We start from the raw sequence: 12,859 nt of genomic DNA on the forward strand, positions 1-12,859 counted from the left end.
GCAGCCATTTGTCGCCAGGTCAGGCACCATGATTTTCGGGGTTCAAGACAACAGGAAAACGGGGGCCCTGTGCTCAAAAGCCATTGAGCATCTCAAGACAGTGACGTCAGAGTGTTCAGCCAGCTGCCCTGGACCCCTGAGTGGGTCAAACACCGGCCACTTTCGTGGTTGCTTGTTTAATTTTCAAAACCTTCCCTCTCCGAGCAGTTTAAAATCGAGGCGAAGGTTTCCTTTCGGTTCTAATTTTTGCCAGGCTGAATGATAATAATAATGCCGACTATTTACCGTGAGTTTATCGTGGCCCCAGACCCTGTGCCGTAAATAACTCTAAAGGCTGTATCTGAGGAAAGGTTGTAGCCGGATAAAAATGCAGAATTTAAGATGGGTTTTACTGCACTGGGATGCCCTGTTAGATGCACGGGCTTTTCACTAATAAATCTTTCCTGGTGATTTATATTCATTTATTCATATTAGGTCTGAGATGAATCTCTGCTGCCGTTGCTTCGGTATTTGGCGGAATCGTAAAAAGGTGCAGCGGCTCCTCTCTAAAAGAGAGGACTAATAGAGTAACGTGTAATTACTAACACAAATGAACTATTCTCCGGGGGCACGCGAGGAATTAATTCCACGCCGCCTAATAGGCAGCCGGCCCCAGCTTTTGTGTCTATTATCACCTGCCCTCCCAGGGCTGCTGGCTCGGTGCTGAGCCTGCAGATGAAGGGAAGTGCAGAGACTTTCCACGGCCACACGTGGGTTTCCTCTAACTTCCACAGTCGTGGACGCGAGGTAGGCCCTTCTTTCGCAACAGGAACGAGGGCATGGAGCTGACGTTCAGAACATGCTAAGCACGATTGGGAGGCTGCAGGTGTCATCAAAAGGACTGCAATCTGCTGAGCCTGCCCATGTGGTCTCAGAAATCCACACTCCGTGCAGCCACTTGGTTGAGCATGGAGCAGAAGAGTGTAAATAATTCAACAGTGTAGTTCCCAAAGATGACTTTTCATCTGCCCTGTAACCAGTTCCCACCAATTTACACCATCTCCACAGGCAGTAGATCCACACTCTAGTTTTCTTTTCCCTTCCCTTACCTCCTCTCTCTCCTCTCTCTCTTAGTTTTCTATCTCTTTCTTCCTTTCTTTCCCCTTCCTCCATCTCTCCCTCCTTTATCTCTATTTCTCTCCTCCCTCCTCCTTCCTTCCTCTCTCCCTTCCTCACTTCCTTCCTTCCTTTCCCTCCCTCCATCCCTCCTTTCTTTCCTTCCTCTCTCCTTTCCTTCCTTCCTTCCTTCCTTCCTTCCTTCCTTCCTTCCTTCCTTCCTTCCTTCCTTCCTTCCTTCCTTCCTTCTTTCTTTCTTTCTTTCTTTCTTTCTTTCTTTCTTTCTTTCTTTCTTTCTTTCTTTCTCTCTCTCTCTCTCTCCCTCCCTCCCTCCCTCCCTTCCTTCTCTCTCTCTTTCTTTTTCTTCTCTCATTCTTTCTTCTCATTCTTTATTTCATTATTCACCAAAAAACACTTTCTTTTTGAATAACTTAAAAATTTATTCCAACTTTTAATTTCGAATACTTGTAGATTCCTGAGGAGCTGTAAGAAATAGCACACAGATCCCATGCCCCTTTGCCCACTACCCTCTAATAGTGACACCCTGCAAAGCTGTGGTACAACATCCCAAGCAGAATACTGACATTGGTAGAATTCACTGACCTTACTCGGATTTCCCCAGGCCTATCTGAGAGCATTTAGTTCTGTGCAAATGCATCACCTGTGGAGGTCCATGTGTCACCACCACAGATAAGACACGGAAGGTCCCTTTACCCAAGGGTCACTTGTCTTGCCCTTCTACAGCACGCCCTCTTCCCTGCCCCCACACTCATCCCTGACCCCTAACCACGAACCACTTCTCCATCTGTATAGTTTCATCATTTGTCGTTTCAAGAATGTCATACAAATGGACTCATACAGTGTGTACCATTTGGGTTGGTTTTATTCACTCAGCCAACTTTTCTGGAGAGTCAAACTGTATCCACAGTTTGTTCCTTTATATTGTTGAGTCGTACTCAGGTAGCAGTTTGATATTATTGATGAATTCCAAAAAGAAATATTAGATTATGTTTGTAAACTCATCTTTTCCTCTGGGCATATTAGATTATATTGGATTCAGAAGTTCACCTGATTACTTAATCAAGTAAACGTCTTGTGTTAGGAGGGCATAGAGTCCCTGCCCCTTGGTGGGTGAGGGCTCACAGATAAAAGGCATGGCAAAGGACAGAATTGGGGGTTTTTGATGTTGGAATTTTGATGTTGGAGTTTGATCCTGAAGCTGGAGCCCTGGGAAGTGAGGAACCCTGAACCCAGAGAAAAGCAAGCTCCATGAAGGGAGGAACCCAGGAAGCCTGAGTCCTCGCAGACGTCGGCCGCCATCTTGCTCCAACACGTGGAAATAGACTTTGGTGAGGGAAGCAACTTTTGCTTTATGGCCTGGGATCTATAAGCTCCTACCTCAAATAAATACCCTTTATAAAAACCAACCAATTTCTGGTATTTTGCATCAGCACCCCTTTGGCTGACCAATACATACTCCATAAAATTATTTATCATTAAGCTTTCAAACATGCAAAACAATACACAAATCAGCATAGAGAATGATCTGCTCTGTCTTTGATTGGGTGTGATTTGGGGGCTGGCATCAGGATCTGCCATATAGTAGGCAGGTACTGGTATCTGCAGTGAGTCCAATGGGCGGTGACATCACGTCCACCTCCAATTATTTTTTGTACCGAGACCGAGCTGCTGACTGCCGTTGACATCCACCCTTCCCTTTCCTCCACAGAAATGGAAGTTTTACCTGGGTACATGGCTGCCCAGTGTCAAATTCACTTCCCAGTCCTCTTGAATGTGGTGCCCCTGAGTGAATAGTCTCTCCAACGGGTGTGAGCTGATATGCTATGTGCAGTTTTCAGTTGTGTCCCTTTCCTCTTTCGTCCTGGTTATAATTAGGGCACAGTGGTCAGCTCTTTTGACCACGTCAACAGCATTCTTGGGGTGGAGAAACACAAGGTGGAAGGACATGGGTCCCCACTGACTACGTGGAGCAAAGCCACCAACCCAGACTTGGAATCTTTTGTTTAAGTCTCTGCTATTTTTGAGTGTCATACGCAGCCAAAAGCATATCCTAAGCAATATAGCTACAATCTGTGGGCTTAAGATAATTGAGAAGCATCAGACATATTCCTTATGTCCCTGACTTATTTTTCTTATCTAATTGCTTTGGCTACTACCTCCAGTACAAGATTGCATAGTAGTCGAGAGAGAGCCTTGCTTTATTCCTGATCTTAGTGGAAGCACCAAAGGCTCGCTTTAGAACCAAGGTTTGTATATTTCATCATGTTAAAGCAGTGTGTCTCCATTCCTGTTTTCCTGACAGATTTAATAATGGTGAGTGTTTGTATAATTTTCCTGTAGTGGCTGCAACAAATAAGTCCAAACTGGGTGGTGTGAAATAACAGAAATTTGTTGTCAGAGATTTCTGGAGAAGTCCAACGTCCAGGTGTGGGCAGAGATTTAGGGGAAGCTCCTTCCTGACCCAGCTCCTGGTGGCCCCAGTGTCCCTTGGCTTATGGCCACCTTGATTCCATCTTTCCATGACCTTCTTCTCACTGTGTGTCTTTTTCTATCTTTTAAAAGGATACTTAACCTATTTCTAGATAAGGTCCCATTGTGAGGTTCTAATTGGACATGAGTTTTGGGAGGATGTTATTCAACCCACCCATTGTTGAATTGGTCAAAAGTCTTTCACCATCTGCAGAAGCTCACAAACTTCTCTCTTAGCACCTTCTTTGCCATACCGACAAGCCCTTCCCCCTGCATTTCTGTGTGGTTTCCCCTGTTTCACACACCAGGGACTTTGCATCTCTTGTCTTTGCATCTCTGGTCTTTGGCTAAACCTCCCTGGGAAATGAGTCAGGTGCCATGATTGCCAATGGTATGGGGTTCTTTTGTCATAAAGGGCCCCACTCTAGCTGCAGCTGTCCACATTCAGTTGCCAAAGACCCACTTGTGGCAACAGGTAAACATAGTCCCATAGGTAGCGCTGCCACTATCTATGCTGGATGAGGACAGCAACCTCAAATGGTGACGGATGGTCGTGGCTCTTAGGATGGGAAGTCCAGAGGAGTTCACTCAATGCTAAGCTTTAGGAGTGCCCCCTGCCCCCCAAACATTCATTCAGACGCAACGGCTGGCACAGCCTGTCAGACCCTTCTTCATGAGCAGAGTCCTCTCCATTCCAACACTGTCGCATGGACCAGATCAGGTTGGACCACCACTGGTTCTAAGCCTTCTTCCCAATAGGGCAGCTTAGTCAGGTCTCCCCATGGGAAGAACAAAACAAGCCGGCCGATGGCTGAGAGTTCCGCACTCATCCTTTGGTGCCCAGGTCTCATCTGGTCCCTCTACGTCCAGATCTGAGCTACGTGTCATGAGTTCTCTCCAAACCATCTCCATCCCTTGTCTGCTTCTCCACGCTTTGACTCTTGGCAAAGGAGCCCAGCGTGCTTGCCCTTTGCGAACCTAAATATAATAAAACTTGCAATGCAGATGCCCACTTGTATTTACCGGAGTTCGATACTGAAATTCCACGTCTTCCTTCAGAGTCCTCTGTGCTCTTTCATCTTCTCTTGAGTCCAGGCACTCTCTCGGACTTGGTTGGTCATAATTATATCCACCCACATTTCCCTCGTGGTTACGGCGTGATGGCGGATGGCTAAATTGGCTGCAAAGTTTCCAGCCTCCTACCCTGCTGCATTTAATAATAAATTCCTTGGGATCTCAGCTCCCTCAAATCCTCTCCTGCAAGGAGTTTGTGGGCAGCATGTTTTGTGCTTTGTAAAGGATGATAGATGAGGTGGTGGACTTGGCCCAGTGGTTAGAGCGTCCATCTACCACATGGGAGGTCCACGGTTCAAACCCCGGGCCTCCTTGGCCTGTGTGGAGCTGACCCATGCACAGTGCTGATGCGCGCAAGGAGTGCCCTGCCACGCAGGGGTGTCCCCCGCGTAGGGGAGCCCCACGCGCAAGGAGTGCGCCCCGTAAGGAGAGTCGCCCAGTGCAAAACAAAGCGCAGCCTGCCCAGGAATGGTGCCGCACACATGGAGAGCTGACACAACAAGATGATGCAACACAAAGAAACACAGATTCCTGTGCTGCTGACAACAACAGAAGTGGACAAAGAAGAACATGCAGCAAATAGACACAGAACAGAAAACTGGGGTGGGGTGTGGGGTGAAGGGGAGAGAAATAAATAAAAAATCTTAAAAAAAAAAAAGATGATAGATGAGATCCCCATGGAAATTGACCTTGATGCTTACATCTCTATTTTATTTTGCTCTGGAGGCCCCAGTTGCCTCTTTCTATGGACAGGGTAAAATTGAGGTGGATAGTGAAAGTCCTGGTCCAACCAGAGTTGAGAATTAGAGCAGAAATGTTCCCTATCCTTCGCTTTAGCCACTCGATAAAATTTTTAATCCTCACTCATCTGTTGGTGAGGTCCCTGAAGAAGGAAGGTTCACGAGACCATCTCCAGCTCCATCCCTGGAAAACCTTCTGATGTCATCTTCGGTCACTCTTCCCTTTTCCTCTTCCTTCTTGCATCCCTGACCTCCTGGCTCTTCTTGGAAATGCAGGAATGACTCAGCCTCCCCTGCACTCTGACCTGGAGCATCCTCTGTTAAGGCTCCCCGCCTTCAAGTGTCCTCCAGCGTGGCCTTCGCAGGGAAATTCCCGTGATCATGCAACCCTAAGTGCACACCCTCACACCCCCACTTTCTCACCTTGCTTGAGTTTACCCCACATTTAGCATCTTTGCACAGCCCCATAGTTGACGGACTTAATGTATATGTAATCTGTCCCTCCCACCTGAAAGTGGCATGAGGACGGGTGTGTCCCAGTACGTGGCACACAGCAGCGGTTCAATCAATGTTTGTTGATCGACTGGGCAAGTGAATGAAGGAAATAAGTTTCCATGTCACGAGGAGCCTGCTGTGGGAAACTGGCTGACCTGTTTCTTATTGTAAATGTTACTCCCGTTCTATTGTAGATGTTGCCGGTGTTAGATGTTGCAGTTGTTCCCTAATATTGCAAACAGCTGCTTGGTAGTTTCCAATAAATAAGAGGTGGAAACTAGGGCCAAGGCTCTCAGTTCTTGAAACTGTGAGTCCCCTGGTCCCATTTTTATCTTCTCTCTTGTGTCTCTCTTTCTCCATCCTTTATTTCATAAAGTTCTGCATCGCCTTCCCTTCAAGCCAACCTACTGTGAACTGATCGCAGCAGAGTGGAAGAGAGAAATCTGAGAGGAGAGACCGTGAGGACAAAGCTTCCAGAGAGGACAAAGGGATGAGGCATACACTAAAAGAAAGCTGTCAGTGGGGAAGGGGGACGCCCCGCATCTTGGGGTCCTGCTGTCACCTGTGAGGTCCCTGCCTCTGGGGAGATAAGAGCTGCCTTCATATCTGGACCATGTGTTCTCAGATCTGCTTCTCTGCTCCGCTTTGCTGACCTTCTGAAAGGTTCGGTCATGTGCTCAGGTCTCAGATGTCCTCAGGTGCCTCTGGACCAGGAGTTCTCCCATGGAAACCTGGCCCTGGACCCCTTGGTTAGTGGCAGCCCGTCCTGCTCCCCTCGAGTGTAATGGTTGACTTGGCCGCATCCCTTGGGCTGGGCAGTGGGCTGCGGGGTCCATCTGTTGGTGTGCTGGGACTGGTGCCTGCTGTCTCCACACTTGAGATTTCTGGCCCACTGCTCACAGCCAGGTCCGCAGTCAGCAGCACCTCCCCGGGCAGCTGTGCAGTGGCACAGGACCCCGGGGGACCCAAGAGGACCCTGAGGTCTGAGAAGTGCTGGGCTGGAGTTGCATCCATGAGTGGTGGCATCACAGGGCAAGGGGACTCTGCCCCTTCCGACCAGGAGGCCTCGGGTTTATGCTTGACTTTGCCCTGGGTCATAGCAGCCTTGGGCATAGCATGGAGCTCACCTGGGACAGGATGGGCTGGGCCGGGCCAGGGGCACCACAGCTGTAGCCTGGAGCCACCTGGCGCCGAAGAGACCTCCGCCTGGCCCAACTGGCCAAGGGGACCTGGGGAAGTCCAAGCCAGGTGGTTCTTAAAAGTTCCCAGGTGATGGAGTGAAAAGAGGACTGAGCACTGAGCACCCAGCGCTCAGTACCAAGAACTGAGCACCTAGCACTGACCTCCAAGCACCCAGGGCCTAGGGAAGGCCTAGGCCAGGTGGTTGTTAAAAGTTCCCAGGTGACAGACTGTGAAGAGGACTGAGAACTGAGAACCCAGCACTCAGTACCTAGACCTGAACACCTAGTACTGATCTCCAAGTACCCGGGACCTGGAGAAGACCTAGAGCAGGTGGTTCTTAAAAGGTCTTAGGTGACGGACTGTGAAAAGGACTGAGCACCCAGAACCCAGTACCTAGAACTGAGCACCTAGTACTGACCTCCAAGCACCCAGGACCTGGGGAGGGCCTAGGCCAGGTGGTTGTTAAAAGTTTCCAGGTGATGTTGGACCGTGAAGAGGACTGAGCACCCAGCATTCAGTACCTAGAACTGAGCACTTAGCACTGACCTCCAAGTCCCTGGGATCTGGGGAGGGCCCAGGCCAGGTGGTTGTTAAAAGTCCCCAAGTGATGGACTGTGAAGAGGACTGAGCACCCAGCACTCAATACCTAGAACTGAGCACCTAGTACTGACCTCCAAATACCGAGGACCTGGGGAGGGCCCAGGCCAGGTGGTTGTTAAAAATCCCCAGGTGATGGACTGTGGAGAGGACTGAGCACTGAGAACCCAGCACTCAGTACCTAGAACTGAGCACCTAGTGCTGATCTCCAAGCACCCAGGACCTGGGGAGGGTCCAGGCCAGGTGTTAAAACTCTCCAGGTGATACTGTACTATGAAGAGGACTGGGCACCCAGCACTCAATACCTAGAACCACACACCTAGTACTGACCTTCAAGCACTCAGCACCCAGCGCCCACCATTGAGAACCAAGCATCCTATGTAGAGCTTGGGGCAAGGCTGTTGAACCCGTGGCACTCTCAGCCCCTAGGGAGAGCAGTGGGGGAGCCGGGTGTCCTCTGATGAGGTAAAGGACACGGGCCTCTGTTGGGGGGGCTGCATTCACTGGGTGAGGTCCAGGTAGGGGCTGCAGGCTCGCTGGCTCACCCAAAGCAGGCAGTGCCTGCCTGCTTCTGCATTCACAGCTGAAGCGAGTTCTTAACCATTTCCAGCTGCTCAGTGGGGACTGGTTAATTATTTGTGATCGTTACACCCATCAATAGAATGCTTCGACGCCTTTTTTGTCTTTTTGCCCTGTAAGTGGAGAAAATCTTTAAATCTTTTCTGTTAAACACTTCCCTTGCTTTGGGATTGCAAAAGTATCTTGTCCTGGGTGATATTGCAGGGACAGATGCTGGACATTGCGTGTCCTGCCATGGCCCACTGGGTGGACTGGGGGAGAGTGTAAAGTATAGTGTAAACCATTGTCCATGCAGTGCAGCAGTGCTCCAAGATGTATTCACCAAATGCAATGAATGTGCCACGATGATGAAGGAGGTTGTTGATATGGGAGAAGTGGGGTGAGGGCAGTGGGAGGTATATGGGGACCTCATATTTTTTTAATGTAACATTAAAAAAAAACAGAAAAATTGTTATTGATGGCCTAATAATTATTGATATTAATGGAATAGATGACTCTGGAAATATAAATTTATATTCATGATGTAAATTTTTATAGTATTCTAAATTAAGATAAAAATTGTATAAAGTAACAGACAATAATAAATATAATACAAGTATTAATAATATTGTTAGGGGGATTTCCTGCATTTACATTTTTGGGTTTACTCTGTCCTAGTGAAATGTGAAGAATGTCGATTTTCCTGATCAGGTTTATGCTTATGCTTCGAGGAGGTGGTAATTGAGCCACAAACAACTTTTCTTGCTCTTGGAATTACCTTTACAATTGTGGTAATTTTCACTATTTCTGCCACCTCGTTTTTTTCCCCCTCCCTGACAATGCTGCTTATAATTATTAAGTGAAGCATCTGAGAGTTCAGTTTTCCTCACTTTGCCACCGGTCCTAGTAGTTTATGAAAACCTTGTGTATTTTCTAATGTTTTGTCCCTTGAGTTTTTTTTATTTATTTTCTAATGAAGTTTTATTTATAGCCTTATAAATTTAATTTATATAATTAAATTAAATTATATAAAAATTTGTGTAATTTAAAAAAAATTATTTATTTTAACATACAATTTTTATGATCATGAAATTTTAAAAATTTTCCAACCATATAAATCTGAAAAAAAACCTATTTTTAGCTTGTGGGTGTTACAAAAATAGGTGGTGGGCTAGAATTTGCTGACCCCTGGTATAGAGAAAAATATATATACCTGTTTATCCCTAATAGTTTGGCAAGTTTCATGGCTTATTTTTTTTTTTTAGGTTGACTATATATATTTATTTTATTTTATTTTATTTACTTTGTAATAATATTACATTAAAAAAATATATATATGAGGTCCCATTGAACCCTACCACCCCCACCCCACCTCTCCCCCCCCCCAGCAACACTCCCTCCCATCATCATGACACAGCCATTGCATTTGGCAAGTATATCTCTGGGCACCCCCGCACCCCATGGTCAACGGTCCACACCATGGCCCACACTCTCCCCCATTCCATCCAGTGTCCCTTGAGTTTTGACGATTGTAAAGGGAAGAAACGCCGTGCCTGAAATTGGACTGTGGAAGACTATTTCTCCCACAACTGGTAGATTTTCTTCTCTGCTTGACACGGGTTGGAATGGCTCTATGCCTCGAAAACAAGAGGAGATTTGAAGAAAATACTTTGAATTAATGATCGCAGGATGCAGATGTGATTTTTCCCCCCACAATTTACTGGAAAGCATTTTTGAGAGGCATTAGGAAACGGGGTATGGACTCATCCTTTCTCCCAATTCTTCACAAATTGATTAAAAGTTCAGTGGCAAAATACCCAGAAGAGGAAAATCCACAGGCTGGGTGGGGGGCGTGGGGCTGGGTGGGGGGCGTGACTGCGGGTGGGCGCCTGCTCTCTTTTTGGGGCGAAGATATCTGGAACTTGGCCCCCCAGCATTGCGAGGGAGCTAAACGCCGCTTGCGCTAAACTTCATGTTATGCGTGTTTTATCATAACAGAAAGAAAACAAGTTTTAACTGCGCTTCGAAGCAGAGACGGCCGACCAGGCGTTCTCAGTGGGGACAGGGGAATCGACTTGCATCAGGGCTTGTCCGGGTCTGCCTTTAGCCTCCCTGGGTTTAAAACAGAAAGTCCTTCCTGTCTCCAGGAAATCCCATCACGCTGGGCATATCAGGACGGTCACACGCTGATGTTTGATTGTCCAGGCTGCTTGGAGGTGGAGCACTTTTATTTATTTTTTATTTTTAAAATTATTTTATTATTATTTTTTCTCTCTTTTTAAAAAAAAAACGTTGTGGGAGAGTGTGGGCTGTGGTATGGACCACTGACCATGAGGTGCAGCGGTGCTCAGAGATGTATTCACCAAGTGCAGTGAATGTCTCATGGTGATGGAGGAGGTTGTGGTTATGGGGGGAGGAGTGGGGGGAGGGGGTGGGGGGTATTTGGGGACCTCATATTTTTTTGAATGTAACATTAAAAAAAGAAAGACAAAAAAATAAAAAATAAAAAATAAAAGAGGTCCCCAAGTACTCCCCCCTCACCCCACTCCTCCCACATCAACCACCTCTTTCATCATCGTGGCACATTCATTGCATTTGGTGAATACATTTTGGAGCACTGCTGCACCACATGGATAATGGTTCACATTGTAGTGTACACTCTCCCCCAGTCCACCCAGTGGGCCATGGCAGGACATACAGTGTCCAGCACCTGTCCCTGCAGCACCACCCAGGACCACTCCAAGTCCTGAAAATGCCCCCTCATCATATCTTTTCTTCCCTCTCCCTAGCCTCCCTTTTAAATGTCACTAAAAATATCCCGTGATTGAATAGGCCAAGGTCAGCTCTAAAATTCACATATAATGTCTAAATGTTTGGAAGACATGTTGCTTCTTATAAACATACTTGTATAGATTTTATGTATCATTTACTTTTTCTAGATTAGGAAATAAATCATTACTAATTTAGGATTATTCAGCTTTCCTATCATAGATGCATTTCCTTCCATATTTTATCTTTTCTAAAAAAAGGTGCATTTCATTTATTTCTCCACCCCATACCCCCTGTTGTTTGAATTCGCTGTCTGCTGTCTGTGTCTGTTTGTTGTCTACTCGTCTTCTTTTTGGGAGGCACTGACAACCAAACCCAGGACCCAGTCACCTGAGCCAACTCCACTCCCCCTTGTTGTGTCTCTCAGTGTTTCTTCGTTGCATCATCTTGTTGAGATTGTGCCAGTCCACTGCATCAGCTCGTTATCTTGCTCCTTTTCTTTAGAAGGCATGGGAACCGAAGCCGGGCCCTCCCATGTGGTAGGCGGGAGCCCGACTGCTCTAGTCGCATCTCCTTCCCCATATTTCAACTTGACAGACAGTCTTCTTGAGACATTACAATGGGACATTTATGTAAAGCCAGAAAGTTGTTATTTGTCCTCATTTGTGTTTTAATATTCCCCTTGGAATGATTCCTACCAAATCTTCCAATGTGTAGGGCATTGGCATTATTTTTGTCAGTATCACATGTGTCACGGCATTTCACCCTCCAACGCTGATTTCCATAAATTCACAGTGACTTCTTTAGGGACATTTTTTGCTGATGTACCTGCTGCAAATCGACGAGAACGCTGACGGCTGCTTCGTGGATTTCTGCACCTCCCGACGGCTGGCTTATTTTCTGCTGGGAACTACCGTGGTGGCTGATTCCACACACCTGGCTTGTGAAATTCCTCAGATTTAAGCCTTGTTGGTTGCAGTCTAAGGGCGGATGCTGCGGCTTAAAAATGAACAGTCGGACGGCTCACGTCCTGAGTTCCAGTTCTGACGTTTGTTTCAGCGTCTCCTCTTCTCAGAGAAGTGGAATAGCACCTGGAAGCATGGAAGGCAGGAAACGGAGATTTTCCTCCACCGGTTCGTTCCTCACATGCTTGTCCCCGGCAGCGATCCAAGAGGACTTGCTCATCGCTTGCGCAGAGAATGGGGACAATGGGGATTCCAGGGGTGAGGGGTCGAGGATGGCTGAACGGGTGGGGTTTAGATCAAAACTCGGCCATAGGCGAAGGCGCGGAGAGAAGAGATTCAGAGGAAAGGAAAAATAGGTCAATGAATGCCACTTAAAGAACTCTCTCGTGTTTCGTACATGTGGAGGGAAGGCAAGGTGGGTGTATCGGTTAGCTATTGCTGTGTAACGAGTAGCCACAAGCTTAGTGGCTTAAAGCAACACACATTGAAGACCTCGTGGCTGTGAGGTGGGGTCCCAACTGATTCTCTGCTCAGGATCAAGGAATTGGTCAGGCGCTGGTCGCCTGAGGCTGGAAGTCCCCTTCCAAGCTCCAGCTGTTGATGGAATCCATTTCCTTGTAGCTGCAGAGCGCCTGGAGGCTGCATCTCCAAGGCCAGCAGGAGAATGTTTCTCCGAAGAGCCACCTTCCTGCCAGGGTCCCTTCTGATTAGGCCAGGCCCACCCAGGATAATGTCTCTTCGGCTCACTCAAAGTCAGCTGATTAGCAGCCTAACGGTGGAGTGACAGAGGAGATGTCAACAGCCCTGCCCACTCCCAAAGGGGGTGGGTGACAAAGGGCATGAGTGCCAGTGGGCGGGAATCACGGGTGCCATTTTGGAATCCTGCTACCGCAG

Source organism: Dasypus novemcinctus, chromosome Y (assembly GCF_030445035.2).
Source record: "Dasypus novemcinctus isolate mDasNov1 chromosome Y, mDasNov1.1.hap2, whole genome shotgun sequence".
NCBI lineage: Eukaryota > Metazoa > Chordata > Mammalia > Cingulata > Dasypodidae > Dasypus > Dasypus novemcinctus.